Source organism: Schistocerca americana, chromosome 1 (assembly GCF_021461395.2).
Source record: "Schistocerca americana isolate TAMUIC-IGC-003095 chromosome 1, iqSchAmer2.1, whole genome shotgun sequence".
In the NCBI taxonomy this organism is placed as follows: Eukaryota; Metazoa; Arthropoda; class Insecta; order Orthoptera; family Acrididae; genus Schistocerca; species Schistocerca americana.
Genome location: NC_060119.1, coordinates 1,142,467,006 through 1,142,486,763, shown reverse-complemented (window position 1 = coordinate 1,142,486,763; position 19,758 = coordinate 1,142,467,006).

The window sequence follows — 19,758 nt, the reverse complement described above, 5'->3', positions numbered from 1 at the left end:
CAATAGTTTACGATACTTTATATTATGAAGGGTGTACGCTACATGTAAAGAAAACAAAGACAAAATTATCACGTAAGTCAGAAAAAGAGCAGTATCAGAAGGAGGTGATAGTACAGATAAAGACTGTCCAGGAGATTCGCACTAACATGATTCAATTTTTAAAGTTTGAGTGGAATCTTTTCTGTTTGACTGCATGCTCGCTATGAATATAGAAGCACGTAGCTATTTGAGAACCACAGACTGCCATGAGCTAATTTTTTATAGGCCTTTTACAAGTGCTGTTTAAGGTTAGAGGAAACAGTTGAAACACAAGTATACAGCTATTTCATAAGTACGAGGGAGTGCTGAGAGGTAATACCTCCGATTTTTTTTACGTGAAAAACTCTTATAGCTTTTTAAATAGAAAATTTCTACATCTTTATCCTTCATTCCGTTTATTTCTCAACATAGTCACCCTGGCAACAAACAAATTTCTGCCAACGAGAGACCAGTTCCTTGATATCGTCATCTTACAATGTCTGACTTTGCTGACGGAGCCAAAGTCTCACCTCTGCTTGCACCGCTTCATGACTACCAAAGTAAAGTCCTCAATGGTGTACTTCAAGTTTTGGAAAGAGGTAAAAATCGAATGGAGCCAAGTCGGGACTATATGGAAGATGATCGATACCAGAGAAACTAGGTGTCGGGTTGTTGCTCGTTTGTGGACTGGCGTTATCACGGTGAAGAGGAAGGTGCTCCATGTGTGGACGAACTCTTCGAATTCTTTTTTTTTTCAGTTTTCTGAGAGCCTCTCACGCACTAACATAGTTACGTTACACGCTACAATAAGGAGCCCTGTAGCGGCAGACGGTTGCAACTTGCGTCAAAGAAGCGGCAAAGTCGACCAAGTAATATCGATTTTCAGTCGATATTGAGAAAAATTAAAAACTAGGGGGCATAATTTTTCAACACCCCCTCATTATAAATTTACAAATGTAAATATTTGAGTATCTGAAATGTCAGAAGTTTATGTTCGGTTCTCGCAGATAAGATGCAGTTAAAATGCTAATTTTGAGATTGTTCTGATTTATTAAGGTTTTCATCTTTGCTGAACAGACTATCGGGGTTCATTTTGGTGTGGAACGTATTTAGTTCATCTCACTAAGACGTGCTTCAGATCTCCGTGGTCTTCTGAGTGTTCATCTATGAGAGTCTATCTCTCCGATACCACACTGAAGCGCCAAAGAAACTGGTGTAGGCGTGCGTTTACAAATACAGAGATATGTAAACAGGCAGAATATGGCACTGCGGTCGGCAAGGCCTTCACAAGACATCAAGTTTCTGGAGCAGTTGTTAGATCGTTACTGCTGCTACAACGGCAGGTTATAAACATTTAAATGAGTTTGAATGTGGTATCATAGTCTGCGCACGAGCGATGGGACACAACATCTCCGATGTAGCGAAGAAGATTTTCCCGTATGACTATTTCACAAGTGTACCGCGAATATCAGGAATCCGGTAAAACGTCAAATCTCCGACATCGCTCCGGCCGGAAAAAGATCCCGCAAGAATGGGACCAACGACGACTGAAGAGAATTGTTCAATGTGACAGAAGTGCAACCCTTCCGCAAATTGCTGCAGATTTCAATGCTGGGCCATCAACAATGTCAGCCTATGAACCATTCAACAAAATATCATCGATGTGGGCTTTCGGAGCCGAAGGCCCACTCGTGTACCCTCGATGACTGCATGACACAAAGCTTTACGCCTCGCCTGGGCCCGTCAACACTGATGTTGGACTGTTCATGACTGGAAGCATGTTGCCTGGCCGGACGAGTCTCGTTTCAAATTCTATCGAGAAAGATGGACGTATACGGATATGGAGACAACCTCATTTATTTTTTTTTTTATTTATTTATTTATTTATTGTTCCGTGGGACCACATTTAGGAGAAGTCTCCATGGTCATGGAACGAGTCAATACATGAAATTATAACACGATTGTAGAAACAGATAAAATGAAATATAAGAAACACATTCAGGCGACAAGTCGTTAGTTTAAATAAAGAAAATCAAAAATGTACACTGGAATTTGCTTAATTTTGTATCTCTTCCAGGAGCTCCTCGACAGAATAGAAGGAGTGAACCATGAGGAAACTCTTCAGTTTAGACTTAAAAGTGTTTGGGCTACTGCAAAGATTTTTGAGTTCTTGTGGTAGCTTATTGAAAATGGATGCAGCAGAATACTGCACTCCTTTCTGCACAAGAGTCAAGGAAGTGCATTCCACATGCAGATTTGATTTCTGCCGAGTATTAACTGAGTGAAAGCTGCTAACTCTTGGGAATAAGCTAATATTGCTAACAACAAACGACATTAAAGAAAATACATATTGTGAGGGCAATGTCAAAATTCCCAGACTATTGAATAGGGGTCGACAAGAGGTTTTCGAACTTACACCATACATAGCTCGAACAGCCCGTTTTTGAGCCAAAAATACCCTTTTTGAATCAGAAGAATTACCCCAAAAAATAATACCATATGACATAAGCGTATGAAAATATGCGAAGTATACTACTTTTCGTGTTGAAATGTCACTTATTTCAGATACTGTTCTAATGGTAAATAAAGCGGCATTTAGTTTCTGAACAAGATCCTGAACATGGGCTTTCCACAACAGCTTACTATCTATCTGTACGCCTAGGAACTTGAACTGTTCCGTCTCGCTTATAACATGCCCATCCTGTCTGATTAAAATGTCAGTTCTTGTTGAATTGTGGGTTAGAAACTGTAAAAACTGAGTCTTACTGTGATTTAGCATCAAATTATTTTCCACAAGCCACGAACTTATATCATGAACTACATTATTTGATAATGTTTCAATATTACACACAAGATCCTTCACTACCAAGGTGGTGTCATCAGCAAACAGAAATATTTTTGAATCACCTGTAATACTAGAAGGCATATCATTTACATAAATAAGGAACAGCAGTGGCCCCAGCACCGACCCTTGGGGAACGCCCCATTTAACAGTGCCCCATTGGGACTGAACATCATTACCACTCTCAATATTGCGGAGGATTACCTTCTGCTTTCTGTTCTTAAAGTAGGAGGCGAACCAATTGTAAGCTACTCCCCTTACTCCATAATGTTCCAACTTCTGCAGTAATATTTTGTGGTCAACACAGTCAAAAGCCTTCGTTAAATCAAAGAAAACACCTAACGTTCGCAACCTTTTATTTAATCCGTCCAAAACCTCACAGAGAAAAGAGACTATAGCATTTTCAGTTGTTAAACCGTTTCTAAAACCAAACTGTACATTTGACAGCAAATTATGTGAATTTAAATGCTGCAGTAACCTTGTATATACAACCCTCTCAATAACTTTAGCAAACACTGATGGCATAGAAATAGGTCTATAATTGTCAACATTATCCCTGTCTCCCTTTTTATAAAGTGGCTTCACTACCGAGTACTTTAATCGGTCAGGAAACCGACCACTCCTAAAGGAAAAGTTACAGATATGGCTAAGTACTGAGCTAACATACGTGGAACAGTACTTCAGTATTCTGCTAGATACCCCGTCATATCCATGAGAGTTCTTGGTCTTTAGTGATTTAATTATTAACTCAATCTCCCTCTTGTCAGTATCATGGAGGAGCATTTCAGGTAACAGTCTCGGAACACTTTTTTCTAAGAGCGCTATATGATTCCCTGTTGGGACTAGGTTTCTATTTAGTTCACCTGCTATATTCAGAAAGTGATTATTAAGTACTGTACATATATGCGACTTATCAGTAACACGGACATCCCCACTACGCACTGATTCTATATTCTCGACCTGTCTCTGCAGACCAGCCACTTCCTTTACGACTGACCATATGGTTTTAATTTTATCCTGAGACTTAGCTATTCTATCTGCATACCACATACTTTTTGCCTTCCTAATAACTTTTTTAAGCACCTTACAATACTGTTTGTAATGGGCTGCTGCATTTAGATTTTGACTGATTCTAACGTTTTGATATAATTGCCACTTTGTTCTACAAGATATTCTTATCCCTTTAGTCAGCCACCCAGGCTGCCTGTTTGTGCTAGTACCCTGTTTTGAACGTTCTAACGGAAAGCAACTTTCAAAGAGCACGAGAAAAGTCTTGAGGAAAGCATTATATTTATCGTCTACTGTATCAGCACTATAAACATCTTGCCACTCTTGTTCCTTGATAAGGTTTACAAAAGTCTGTACAGCAACTGGATCAGCTTTCCTAAAACGTTGGTAACTATATTTAACATGTGTTGCAGCACAAAAAACTTTTAGACTTAAAATTTGTGCATCATGATCTGAAAGGCCATTCACCTTTTTGCTAACAGAATGCCCTTCTAATAATGACGAATGAACAAAAATATTGTCTATGGTTGTTCTACTGTTCCCTTGCACTCTCGTTGGAAAGAATACGGTTTGCATAAGATTATATGAATTAAGGAGGTCTACCAGCATCCTTTTCCTTGCACAATCACTTATACAATTAATATTGAAGTCACCACATATAACTAACTTTTTGTATTTCCTATAAAGTGAACCAAGAACCTCCTCTAGCTTTAGCAAAAATGTTGTGAAATCGGAGTCTGGGGATCTATAAATAACAACAGTAAGAAGTTTAGCTCCACTAAATTTAACCACACCTGCACAACATTCAAACACCTTTTCAGTGCAGTACTTTGAAACATCAATTGACTCAAATGGGATACCGTTTTTCACATACATGGCTACTCCCCCACACCGCAAAGAGCTCCTAGAAAAGCTGCCAGCCAACCTGTATCCTGGTAAAGGAAGCCTCTGAATTATCTCCTTATTTAAGAAATGTTCAGATATACCAATAATTTCAGAGTCAACATCTATAAGCAGTTCACTAACTTTATCTCTAATACCTTGTATATTTTGATGAAATATACTAATTCCCTCATTAATCGGATACCCAAGCTTTGTAGAGAGTGGTTTCTTTGTTAGAGAGACTTCCCTTAAGCAGGAATACCTATCAGCTGACTTCAATCTAAAAAAGGTACAGCTCTAACACCCACAACTACCGGAATTTTCCCATGAGTGATCCCACCACCCCCACCTACGCTGTCACCTATAAGTTTTGCCAACCTCCCCTTCCCATACCTGTTGAGGTGCAGGCCATGTCTAGTGAAACCCGTCCTACTGATAGACTCCACCGACACCACTGAAATGTGACTCATGCCTTCTGTCATCAGCGCACCCCCAAGTCTCATGTTATTACGCCTGACGGCTGTATTAAGATGAGGCCGATCGTGACGCTGAAACAGTTCCACGAAATGCACATTCGTGTTGCCAGTCTGAGTGGCTATCTTTTCCAGGTCACCATCTATGTCATACTCCCCATCCCTATCAATACTATTACCAGCCCCACCCACAATCACTACCTGATCCTCTTTAGTAAAATCCCTACATAACCCCCCTATGTTAAAAGTCACCTGAGCCAATCCTGCATTAGGCTTCACAATGCTGGTGACCTGGTACTCACTCCCCAAAACTTCCTGCAACTGCTGGCCTACACCTCTACCATGAGAACTACCTAACAGCAGAACCTTCTTCTTTCTCTTAGACTTTGCAACTGTCCTAGCCACCGTAACTGCTGAGGTCTGCTGCATACTTCCTACATCTACAGCTACTAGAGATTCCTCTCCACTAGACTCTGACAGTTGGTCATATCTATTACAAACACCAATAGTAAAACTATCTGAAAATCTCCTTCTCCTAGCAGATCTCTTGCCAACAGCCAGCTCCCATTCCCCAACCCCCTTCTCCCTCCTCATCCTATCTAGCTCCTCCTGTGCGTTTTTCAACTGCACCTGAAGGGCACAGATCTTACGCTCCTGCTCCTCTATCAACTTACTCTTGCTACATAACCTGCAGTTCCAGGAGAGGATCTCACCAGAATGCCCACTGGCTTCCCCACTGCATTCCCCCCAGTGAAAATACTTCGAACAAGTCTCACACCGCAATCCACTACTCACGAACCTACGGCAAAGCCCACACTTCTCACTCATGGTAAAATTTTACAATTATTGAAACAAGAAAACAACTTTATCTAAGTTCCGCTACTACAATAAGAAGATGTTAAAAACTGACTACAATAATGACAAACTTGCTCTACAAGGGAAGTAACTACTATTATTGACAGTATTAATCAACAACAAATGAGAATATAACAAAATACTAACACAGAAAGAAAATCAAACGTCTAATGACAGTAACGAAACTGAAAGCAGTTCGCAAAAATTTCTTCTGAAGTTATTTCACCGGAAAACACCAAGAACACCGGTTGAAGACTACTAAAGTTCCTAAATAAACTACTATACACAAACAATTAATTAGTACTTAGCTTTCGATGCGCCGCTACAGCTGCAACTGGTCAGCGCGGAATGTAAACACGGGTAAGAGGTTAAGTTGCTCGATACGAAATACTCACAAATATCAGGCCACAACACAAGAAATGCAGAGGTGAATGAAGAAACCACTAATAAGTCACTTATATAGTAAATATTATCACAAAAACAGTTAAAATATATATATCTGAAACCTAAAAATAGATGAAAACTTAGAGAGCGATCTCACACGCAGTCACGCGCTTATGACGTCACACCAAAGATCATGAATCATGAATCTATGGACCCTGCATGTCAGCTAGGGACTGTTCAAGTTGGTGGAGGCTGTGTAATGGTGTGGGGTGCGAGTGATATGGGACCCCTGATACGTCTAGATGACTCTGATAAGCGACACGTGGGTACGCATCCTGCCCAATACCCTTCATCTATTCACCTCCATTGTGCATTCCGACGATCGCGGGCAATGCGAGCGGGACAGTGCGACATCCCACACATCCAGAATTGCTACAGACTGCTTCCAGCAACACTCTTCCGAGTTTAAACACTTCCGATGGCCACAAAACTCCCCAGGCATGAACATTATTGAGCATAACTAGAATGCCTTGCCGGCCGGTGTGGCCGTGCGGCTAAAGGCGCTTCAGTCTGGAACCGCGTGACCGCTACGGTCGCAGGTTCGAATCCTGCCTCGGGTATGGATGTGTGTGATGTCCTTAGGTTAGTTAGGTTTAATTAGTTCTAAGTTCTAGGCGACTGATGACCTCAGAAGTTAAGTCCCATAGTGCTCAGAGCCATTTGGAATGCCTTGAAACGTGTTGTTCAGAAGATATCTCCATCCCCTCGCATTCTTTTACGGATTTATGGACATCCCTGCCGGATTCATGGTGTGAAGACACGCCCCCCCCCCCCCCCCCCCCCATCAGCATTACTTCAGACATTAGTCGATTCCATGCGACGTCGTGTTGTGACTCTTCTGAGTGGTCGCGGGGGCCCTACACGATATTAGGCGGGTGCATCAGTTCTTTTGACTCTTCACTGCAAACAGGTGTGCAGGGAAACATGTGTGCTCCAGTATTATAGTTGCAGTCACGAAAGATGGCGGTCGAGTTTATGCTTGTTCTGTGCACCTACGTCACGCATTCTTCGAAAGCATTCAGTAGCATTGTCAGCGCTCTGCTGTTAATGACGTGGCTAATGCGAGCATTAAACGTGATTCTAGCGAGTTGTTTAGTGAATTTCTATTCCGTTTGTTGCGAGTTGAGAGCGCTGATAGTGGTGGTAAGCGATTTGTTCTGCTGAAGCAAGTGAGAAACAATTTGCAAGTTATACGCTTCCTTCAAGCGGAAAGCACGTGTATTCGTGTACCGGAACTGACGTTTTAAATCGGCAATAATGCAATCCCCGTCCGTGCCTCGACATGCGCGAACCGCCATCGTTCGTGGGTCGGATTATAGTCGAACATTGGCGTCGTATGTCTCATCGGTAGATTATTCTGGCTGTTCCGTGATTACCAACAGTTGACTGAGCTGCACAAGTAGTTGACTGCCATCAGTGTTGGTGCCGAAACTGTTATTATGAGAGTACAAAATAGTTACACTGCAAGAAAACCAGTTATCCCGGTTCAACCTCGAAGAAAAGAGAGAGAGAGAGAGAGAGAGAGAGAGAGAGAGAGAGAGAGAGTCTAAATCATTCCAACGCGTATCCATTTACAAAACTCTTCATAGACCCACAGGTTTCTATTCTAGCTGCGAACAAGACTTTCTCTGTTGTTACTGAACTACTTCTTTCTGTAAAACATATTTTTAGTGACAGTATTACATAGGCAGATGGACAGAGAACGTTACATGAAGACTTGCCCCCACTTTAGATAATCATAGGACGAACGTAAGACGAATTTTAAAATTTCGTATTGCCATTACGTCTTCATAAATTGTTAGATAGTGTATTTCAATGCTAGAACCCTAGTTTTAAGTACTGATGTCTTGTGTTTTGTGCAAATTTACGTACATATACATATAAATTGCAATAATAATAATGGGTACATAAATAAAGAGATTAGTAGAAATAAATTATTTTCAATTAATGCACAAAATTTTGGAATTTTATAGTTTCTTTCCTTTGAGTCCGTTTTAACGTAAACTTACTTCTGATGCCCTTGGTTATATTCATCTTCTCCCGCCATAAAAATTTATCTGCTGACCGTGTCTATAACAGTTCTTAATCGGGCTTCTTCTTCCGAATGCAGGCCGCTTGTGGACCCGGCATTGAGATGATGCGCGGAAGAAAAGAAAACTTTCGTTGTTTTGTACAAATAATAACTATTATTCAAACAACACACATGGCTACCACTCACATCTTACAAAAATACGTCTTCTCTACTCGAGAACTAAAGACTTAGTCTCTCTATGAATGGACAAAAAACAATTGAATGGAATTTTTATCATTTGTTATCCGCCTTCTGGCGTAGCAAAATATATCTTTATCGGCGCTTACAGTGGCCAAGCTAATGGTTATTATCATTGGTTTAAAATTTTTGTCGTAGCTTGTTGGGGCTTTTCCTTATGTACGTACACAGTTTTAATGGGAAATCTCGTTAACAATAAGACATATCGCCAAGTGTTTGTGTCCTTCGTATACAATATAAATTTAGGTATTTTTAAGCACGGACCCAGATGTTGGGTTTCCCAAAACGAAATAATAACTTCCATACTGTCCCTCCATGTAAAATTTCTTGGCAATAAAGAGGCAACCGTCAACTAACTATCGCAGTGATACACACAGGCTCCACAATGTTCACATAAAACTGTGAAATGATTTTCACCCTACGTAAAGTTATTTTTGTAAGTCTTACCTTCACTCTCCACTGATGTCGGAACGGAATTTGTTTCATATCTTAAGAAACATAGCTTTTCAAATCGTCACCATTTCTGTTGTCATGGACTGCGTACATCTGCTGTTTCTTGCTACACGCATTTTTGTCGTTCAAATGAAGCTTAGCCCAAAATGGTTTGGACGAAAATGTGTACAAGAAAAGGTTTTTTAAACATATGAGAACACAACGCGAACTTGGTTTACTTTAACATCATACAATTGGCTTTTAAAATTTCGTCCTGGAGGCAGCCACATCTCTTTCGAAGTAAAGAGAAAGTAACAATTATAAATGCTAAATATTCATTCAAATTCAGAACTCCTCCAAGTAATACTTAGAAGGTAATCATGCATACTTCTACACGGAAAGTGTGTTGTGTAATATATCTCTTAGACTCTTGCTAAAATGTAAGCTGGAGGAATGTTTGAAATTTGAAGTAACAGAATAATGACTGGTAGCTTGTATGGAGTGATACATAGACTAATTTGATATCTCCCGTAATACCCCCAGAGAGGAGCAAGTTAATTCGGTAGCGTAACGACCTGGTTGGCAAGCTTTAGATGCAGGCAAAGTTTGTTCTTGTACAACAGCAACGACATTTCTGTTCCTGATTTTATCCTCATGCGTTAACTGAAGCAAATTAAATTATCTTCTCTGAGTGGCTGGATGTACGTTGCATTAAAACGGGCGCCGGGATATTGAAGCTGTACGCGGGGCGGACAATCAACTTTCCAAAATGAAGTGAGGGAATTAAAACTGTGTTCCGAATAATGGAGCAACGGGCAGTATTTGAACGGAAAATGCGCTGGCAGTAGCAGCGGGAAATCCCAACCGGATTCAACGCAGTTTTAATTTGTCACCGGTGATTTTCAGATATTCTACACTCCAATCTGCCGGCAGTGCTGCCAACTGCGGCGCTATTAAACTGTGGCTTAGTCAGCATCGGTGTGCCAGATATGAGGTCTCTATTGCATAATTTTTGCAGTCATTAACCCAGACACAGTGCACTGACACCGACGTTAGAAGTGTAGATGAAGCTTCTCAATCTCTCAAGTGCATCGAAGCTTTCGTAATGTAACATTTGATGTCAATAAGTACGACTGTTCATATTAGAGTTACAGATGGTAGCAAAACAATGAAATCACTATGTTTTTTATGCGCTCTCACTGATAATCCTTGTAGTTACAATCTTTCCTTCGTTGCAATTTACTGTTTCACCTTTCCTCTTCATACGACAAAATCTTTTTACCTTTTCTTCTAGCAAGCGATGGAGTTGGTCCCCCTTAATACACCAAACGGGTCACAACACTGCTGCAGAAATTACCAAAGAAAGCATGCCGAATTTAAACGAAGGCAAAATTTCGAGATAGGAGATATTTTACAGAAGCACGAAATTTAGCTCGGTCTTCGATGCGAGAAGCCTTTAATAGTTTCCACAGCGAAACTTTGTTTCGAAAATGGCAGAAAATCCAAAGAGATTCTGGTCGTATGTTATGTATGCTGGTGGGAATACAAAATCAATGCCTCCTTTGCGCTACCCATAAAGTAATCCACCGTATTTTTTTTTCCTCGGCCGAAAACAATGCTATGAATGTGAAACGTTGTGCATGTATTATTTGAAGTCTCCTGAAGGAGCGCGCGAAATTTCAGTCACTTTCGACAGGTAGCGTAGCTGCAGGACAGTTTCAAAATGGCGTCTACAGGTTATAGTGATAGACATTCTTCGACCATAAATATAATAGACTGGTCCTGACGTCATTTTCGTGGCTCCAACATCTCTGGGCTAAAGTCACGTGAATGTTGGCAAAACATGGTTGTTTCGTGTTGCGCTTATGGCTGTACTCAGCGTTTTGTCGGGGGAAATGGCATTACATTTCACGTGTGTTTCTATCATCGTGCAGATGCTTTTTTTGATATCTGCTGAACTGACTTTTATATGTTTTTTACACTTGGAATAGAGTATCACGTAAATTAAAAGTGTTGAAAGTGATGCCTGTAAAGTCAGACTCATATTACATTTCGGAAAGTATCTGTGATAATTCGGTTACTGAAGTAAGTATAACCGTTTCTCGTTCCTACTCATTGGTGCACTAAGGATGAAAACCGAAGGCAGCTTTGGATACAGGCCCTGAAACGGAAAAACTTTAAGCCATCTGCACATACGCGTCTTTTTGTATATACAAGTGAGATTATAATAAGATAAGAGCACCTATAGTCGACACATGAAGAGAATTTTTCCTGTCTTCTAATTAAATAAATGTAGGCTCCAAAATTATTTTCTGAAACTTCAAAGTCTCACCTTTCATCTAAAATATCTTTTTTTTTTAAACTGACAGTTTAAACTTTTGTAAAAATAGTAGTAACTGAACCTTTGAAGTGCACCTAAAATTGATACTCTAAAATTGACCTGCTCCTAAAGTCGACAATTTTGCCACCTATAGTTGACATAATTCCCATATCCCATTTTCTTTTATAAGTGACTAGAGCACAAAACGCGGCGAATCCAATATTTTGACACGAGCCCACTCTTACTGTAAAAGAATTTTAACAACATTTTACTTTAATTGATAGTTTATAGTAATTTCGTCCCGCTGCCCACCAGAGGGGCGTTCGAAGTATTTGTTAGATTTTATAAATGGTATTGTGAACAAATCCAGGTCAAATGTAGTTCTGACATAATTTTTCGCAAATAAAAAGGTAATTTTTGTTGGAAGCGTTTGGCAGTCAATTGAGAAATGTGGGTAAAATACGACACAAACATAGGATGGCAGACGGCTGATTTGAAATCCCGCCACGTTTTGCCAACAGTCACGTGGTTTATGTTGGAGCCACACCACCCCTATAGCTTCTGCACAGCAAGGCCAGTCTGCTAGTATCTATGGTCGAAGTATACGTTACAAGCAACGTCCGTCATTGATCTTATCACTGCAGAGAAAGAAAGTGGGGAATATTCACAAACGCTCGTGCCAAGTCTAAGGGACATCTGCTGTCGACAGAAGCGCAGTTAGTCGCTGGGCACGGAGGATGAGGTCATCAGACGGCGGTTCGGCGGAGCTCCACAATTTGCAGCGTTCGGGAAGACCATCCACGGCTGTCACACCTGACATGTTGCAGCGAGCTGACGTTGTCATTCGCGAGGGCAGACGCATTACGACTCGGCAGTTGGCGCTGCGTCTGTCAATCAGCGAAGGAAACACACACAAAGGAGCACTGCCTCCACCACCAGGACAAGGATTTGTACCGATAGGGCATAGACGCCCTTGTTTCACGCTGGAGGAAGGCCATAGAACGGGATGGAGATTACGTGGAAAAGTAGGGTGTGCAGATAAAACACTATTCTTTCGTGCGTGTAATTCTCATTATGTTCAGTAAAGAATTGTTGAATAAAAAAAATACGGTGAGCTTCTTTCTGGGCAATCCTCGTACTATCGACGACAGTGCCGCCAAAGCAGAGTCACTAAACACAGCCTTCCGAAATTCCTTCCCAGAATTCGAATCAAGAACAGCGGCCAACACGAGTAACTTAGAAAAAGATATCCTCGGAGTAATGAAGCAACTTAAACCACTTAATAAAGTAAGTCTTCTGATCCAGACTGTATATCAATTAGGTTCCTTTCAGAGTATGCTGATGCTGTACATTAATACTGAACAATCATATACACCCGCTAACTCCATGAAAGATCCGTATCCAAAGACTGGAAAGTTGCACAGGTCACACCAATATTCAAGAAAGGTAGTAGGAGTAACCCACTAAATTACAGGCTCATATCATTGACGTTAATATGCAACTGGATTTTGGAACATATAATGTGTTAAAACATTTGAATTACCTCGAAGAGAACTGTCTATTAAAACACAGTCAACACGGATTTACAAACATCTTTCTTGTGAAACACAACTGAATTTTTACACACATGAAGTGTTGAGTGCTATTGGCAAGAGATGTCAAATTGATTCCGTATTTCTACATTTCCAAAAGGTTTTCGACACTATACCGCACAAGCGGCTTGTATTGAAATTGCGTTCTTACGGAATATCGTCTCAGTTATGTGACTAGATTCGTGATTTCCTGTCAGAGAGGTAACAGTTTGTAGTAACTGACGGAAAGTCATCCAATAAAATAGGAATGATTTCTGGCATTCCCCGAGGTTGTGTAATAGGCCCTGTGCTGTTCCTTATCTACATAAACGATTTAGGAGATAATTTGAGCAGCCTTCTTCGGTTGTTTGCAGATGATGCTGTCGCTTACGGCGTAGTAAAGTCATCAGAAGATCAAAACGATTTAGAAAAGATATCTGATTGGTGCGAAAATTGGCAGTTGCTTGAATAACGAAAAGTTGAGGTCATCCACATGAGTGCTAAAAGAAGTCCATTAAATTTCGGTTACACGACGAATCAGTCTAATCTAAAGGCCGTAAATTCAACTACATATCTTGGAATTACAATTACGAAGAATTTAAATTGGAAAGAACTCACAGAAAATATTGTGGAGAAGGCAAACCAAAGATTGCGTTTTATTGATAGAACACTTAGAAAATGTAACAGGTCTACTATAAAGACTGCGTACACTGCGTTTGTCCGTCCTCTTTTTGGAGCACTGCGCCGCGGTCTGGGGTCCCCAACACATAAGATCAACGGAGTACATCGAAAAAGTTCAAAGAAGAGCAGCACGCTTTGTATTATCGCGTAATAGGGGAGAGAGTTTCACGGACATGGCACAGGATTTGGAGTGGATCAATTAAAACAAAAGCGTTTATCGTTAGGGCGGAATCTTCTCACGAAGTTTCAGTCACCAATTTTAAAACATTTTGTTGGCACCGACCTACATAGGGAGAAAGCATCGTCTAATAAAATAAGGGAAATCAGAGCTCGCACGGAAAGATATAGGTGTTTGCTTTTTGCGCGCTGTTAGTGGAATAATACAGTATTATTGTGAAGGTGGTTCGATGAACCTTCTGCCAGACACTTAAGTGTGATTTGCAGAGTATCCATGTAGATGTAGATGTAGACAGTATGATTTGATTTCCGATGGACAGGCGTGATAAAACTGTATAGTTACATTGGGAAATCTGGGATTAGTAAAATTCTAGCAGGAATATTAAACAGTGCTATTAAATAACGCAGGTGATTCCCAAAGGTTATCTTATCTGTTTATTTGTTTGTTTGCAGTTATCTCATAAACGTGAATTATCTACAATGCCGTATAAATTCTTGCTAATATTGCCACTAATCCCAGAATGTTTCCTTAGTTTTTTTATCGTTTTCTTAGAATCTCTCTCTTCCTCTTCTAATGACAAATGAATCTAAAGCAGTAGCAGAAATATAATCGCTAAAGGAAGTTCCTAATCGATAACAAAAATACATAAAGACAAAAAAGTATTAACATTACTGTAAATCACGAATCTAAACTGATCAGTTTACTGCTCAGCGACTGCCTCTTGTTACTGCAGTAGTTGAATGCAGACGAATTTTCATTGGACAATAATATTCGTTCCGTAATGTCACATATTCGTCATGATGAGGCGTCACAACTACTTCACTATAGACTGTTTCCAAACGTGAAGTGGTTAGCTGAAGGAAATAACTGTTCCACAATTTATGAAGAAAATACTATGAACCTGTATACACGTGCCATTAATATTGCCTTTAACGCAATGCATCTCCCTACATATGCCCTCTGTGATAATTTTTAAACTACTTGTAGTCCGGGGTCATATGTTACAATACAGCATCACCAGTCTATTGTGGTCTAGCTGTGTTGGTGGGGCAGTGCGTCACTGCAGTTCACTTTGGAGGTGTGGCGTGACGCTGATAGCACTCCATCGAACACGTTTAAAAAGACTGAGTGGCGATAATAATCTGCGAGAGTGAGAGTTTGGATGTGTGTCGATTGAGAGCGAGTTTTGATATAACAATTGCAGGGCGGCTATTGTGAAAGGTTGGTTCATGGCCTGTGAACGGGCATGACTGACTAATTTGTGGCTGCGGGCATATAGGTTGTTTTCCGGTGCACTATGGACTGTAAAAATAATGGACAAGGTGGTATTAAATGTTACACGTCCTCGATTAATTTTCCACGCAATATTTTAGAGTCTGCGACATTCGCATACTGCATAGACAGTTCTATTAACGGTACTCTTTTCGAAACACAACGCGGACTACCAAACTAAAATGCCAATACGTCCATGTGCCTGTCATCGTAAAATAAAATATCATGTGAGAATATGAAAACAGTGCCCATTGAAAGGCACGTTTAACTGGTGGACTGGTTCCAATATCGAGTTGGTTGTCCAATCTCTGTACCATAGTTGATGTGCTTCTTGTCGTGATCTAATATATCGTGGAGTAATATGAAAGCAGCAACTGCAAACGAACATGTTTATCGAGCGAACTGATTCAGGTCGCTATAAGATTCTGCGAAGATTATGCAAAGGAACTTCCTCCCCTTCTAAGAGTAATTTATCGTAGATCCCTTGAGCAACGAAAGGTACCTAGCATCTGGAAGAAATCGCAGGTCATTTCCGTTTTCAAGAAGGCTCTTAGGACAGACGCACATAATTGTAGCCCTATATCGCTGACTTTAATGTTTTGTAGAATTATGGAACTTGTTTTATGTTCAATTATTTTGACGGTTTTTGACAACGATAATCTCCTCTGCAAAAAATCGACATGGATTCCGACAACAGAGATATTTCGAAACTCAGCTTGCTCTGTTCTTCCATGAGTCCCAATGAGTCCCATAGCGCTGTAGACAAACGCGTCAGGTTGATGCCGTGTTCCTTGGCATCAGGAAGGCATTTGACTCTGACCCGCACTGCTGTTTAGTGAAAAAATTTCGAGCTTACCAAGTGCCGGACTAAATTTACGACTGGAAACAAGATATCCTTACAGATAACGGAACAAAATTAATAGCTGCTAAGGTAATTTCTGGACTACCCCAGCGAATTGTGACAGGACCATTACTGTTTACAATGTACATAAATGACCTAGAAAAAAGCGTCGGTAGCTCTTTAAGGCTGTTCACAGATGATGCGGTTATCTATAAGATAGTAAAAACGCCAGAAGAGAGTATCGATATGCAGAACAACCCACAGAAGATTGATGTACGGTGCAGGCACAGTTGACCCTTAACGTAAATATGAGGGTTGGAACTTTGATAGTGGCAACTATTTATTTACTGCTCCTACAAAAGAGATACGTGTTTCAAAGATTTAATGACCTTCAAAGTAGTCATCAGCATTGTGTATAACCCGTTGCCAGCGATGTGGAAGTCTTAGGATACTCTTAGCAGTGCCAGTTGTGTTGACAGTTTGAGCGGTGCGGTCTTTTGCCCGAAGAATTTGTACCGGTTCTGAAGCGAATGCCGTGAGTGTTTTCTTCAGTTTAGAAATCAAGTTGAGCTCACGAGGGCTGAAGTCAGGGGAGTGCAGTAGGCGGTATAGCATTTAGCAGCCCCATCAGTCAAACAAATCAATAACAGCTTACACTGGACGTGCTTGAGCATCGTCCTGCAAAACTATGGTAGGGTCCTGCAGAAAGTGTCATCGCTTCTGTCTCTATGCTGTTCATTTTTGGAACATAACCTACGACCAGCTTAGTTACTTGTTAAATGTAACTATAAATTATTCAGAAACGCTAGTCCACTTACCTTTTAGCGTTAAAATTTCTGCATCTTGGCCCGAAAAGCCATTCACCTTTTTACAAATAGTATGCCCATCTAGACATGAAGAATGAACAGAAATGTTGTCTTTAGTTGTGCAATTGTTCCCCTGCACTCTCGTTGGAAAAAACACAGTTTGCATACGATGAGATGAATTAAGGAGATCTACCGGCATCTTCTTTCTTGTACATTCACTTACGCAATTAATACTGAAGTTACCACATACAACTAATTTTTGTAGTTCTTTTAAGTGAACGAAGAACCCTCTCTAGCTTGAGCAGGAATGTTTTGAAGTCAGAGTCAGGGGACCTATAAATAACAACAATCAGAAGTTTAGTTCCACTAAATTCAACCATACTCAAATAACTGTTCCGTGCAGTGCTTTGAAACATCAATGGACTCAAATGTACTACCCATAGCCACTGCCCTCCCTCACCACACCCCCAACACACACATACACACACACACACACAAACACACACACACACACACACACCACAAAGAGCTGCTGGGAAAAACAGCCAGCTAACCTGTATCCTCTGCCTCTGAATCATCACATTATCTAAGAAGGGGATGAAATGGCGGATGAAAATTTTTAAGAAAATATTTCGTTACATTAAAAAAATTTAAAAGAGAAAATCTATGAAAATTAGTATTTATCTTCTCGGTTAGATGTAAAGAAATACGTGCTAGAGGATAAATGTTTCTATGGAATATTACCACAAGAACGCAAAAAAGCATGGTTAACAAAAACTTTGCACTCCAGCTACCACATCATTGCTTTTTGGTCAGAAGTACATTCGGGGAAGACCATGCTTCTGTGGCCTTAATTAGCGTGAAAAGCTTAGAATGTGCTACAATTTGTGAACAAGATAAAAACTCGATTAAAGAAAAATAAAAAAAAATCTCTGCAGTGTACATGGACTACGAGAGCTAAACAGCGTGCGCTAAACTAGTATGCCACTGTAGCTGCTAGCTTACATACCTGCAGTACACTAAAAGACAATTATAATTATTATTACTGTTATTCTGTTGCTTTTATTACTCTTATTAAACAGAGTATTATGTATTTTTTGTAGTACGCTTGTGTGTATGACTGAAGTGGATTTTCTGAATGATTGCGATCCTGTTACCCAGTTAGGCTCCTCGTAGGCACCACACGTGTTGTACTTGCAACAATGACGGCTCGTATGCCCTCCACTGTTTGTCAAAGGCATGCCAGGGAATTAATTAAAAGTCCTTCAAATTCTATTCAACATTGTGGGTAGCCGACAGGTCACTTGTTTTCGTTCGTCGTGTAATTAACCGATCCTCTACGTTACTGGTTACTGCACGTAACGGTGCTCCCTGGTGTGCGATAACCGCATCAATTAAAACGTAATTACTAAGTAGAAAAACAAAACGACTGAGCCCGTCACACACCACATGTTTACCAATATTTATACTTGTCGATTTTTGCCACAGGTCTTTAAAACTGGGGGTGAAAAACTATTGAAAACCTAGATTATCTAGGGCACCAAAAAGTTGTTTTCAACCAAAATTGCCAAAAGAGTGTAATCTAGAAACATATTCAGAAGTATTTCATCACGTATTTACTATGTATATAAAATACTAAACAAAATAAGCATTATTGGCTGTTGAAGATGGTTCAAGGTAGAAGAAGCGAAGCGTATCTGATAATCGAACAAACAGCCCTTCATTTAGTCGCAGAGACTCAATTCATCTCCTAAGGAAATAACAAAATTTTGTTTCGCAAGTAAGGGGCGACAGAAGATACACAAAACAGTTCATTGTTTTTGACCTCAACACACAATTAGTTTACAGTAACGGTGTAAACGACCGAAAATATGTGGTCAAATGTGAGTGAAATTTTATGGGACTTAACTGTTAAGGTCATCAGTCCCTAACCTTGCACACTAATTAACCTAAATTATCCTAAGGACAAACACACACACACACACACACCCATGCCCGAGGGAGGACTCGAACCTCCGTCGGGACCAGCCGCACAGTCTATGACTGCACCGCCTGAGACCGCTCGGCTAATCCCGAGCGGCAAACGACCGAAAATAGTTATCAGGAACAACAGACACCGGAGAACATTTCTTGGAATTTCCATTCATAGCTTGAAATTGTTCTTCCGAGAAGCACCAGAAGAATCCATACATATAGGGAGCGATCAAATAATTTCCGTCTGAGGGCATTGCTGAAGTGCATATGCAACGTAGAGCGACTCGGATGCAGGTTATACACTGAGGGGACAAAAGTCATAGGATACATCCCAATATCGTGTCGGACTTCCTGTTCCCCGGTTTAGTGCAACAATTCGACGTGGCATAGACTCCAAAAGCCGTTGGAAGTCCCCTGCAGAAATATGCTGAGCCATGCTGCCTCTATCTAGCTGCCCGTAATTGCAGAAGTGTTGCTGGTGCAGGACTTTGTGTACAAAATAACCTCTCGATTACGTCCCATAAATGTTCGATGGTATTCATAGCGGGCGATCTAGGTCGCTAAACCATTCGCTCGAACTGTCCAGAATGTTCAAACCAACCGCAAACAGCTGTGGTCTGGTGGTATGAGATAATGTCATAAAAAAAATCCATCTTTGATGGGAAGCATGAAGGCCATACGTAGCTGCAAATGGTATCCAGATAGTCGAACATAACCCTTCCAGTCAGAGGACCTAGTTCGCTGCACCCATACCATTTTGGAGCCACCACCAGCTTACGCAGTGCCTTGTTGACAACTTGAGTCCATGGCTTCGTGGGATCTGCGCCAAACTCGAACCCTACCGTCAGCTGTTAGCAACTGAAATCGTGACTCATCTGACCGGCCCACAGTG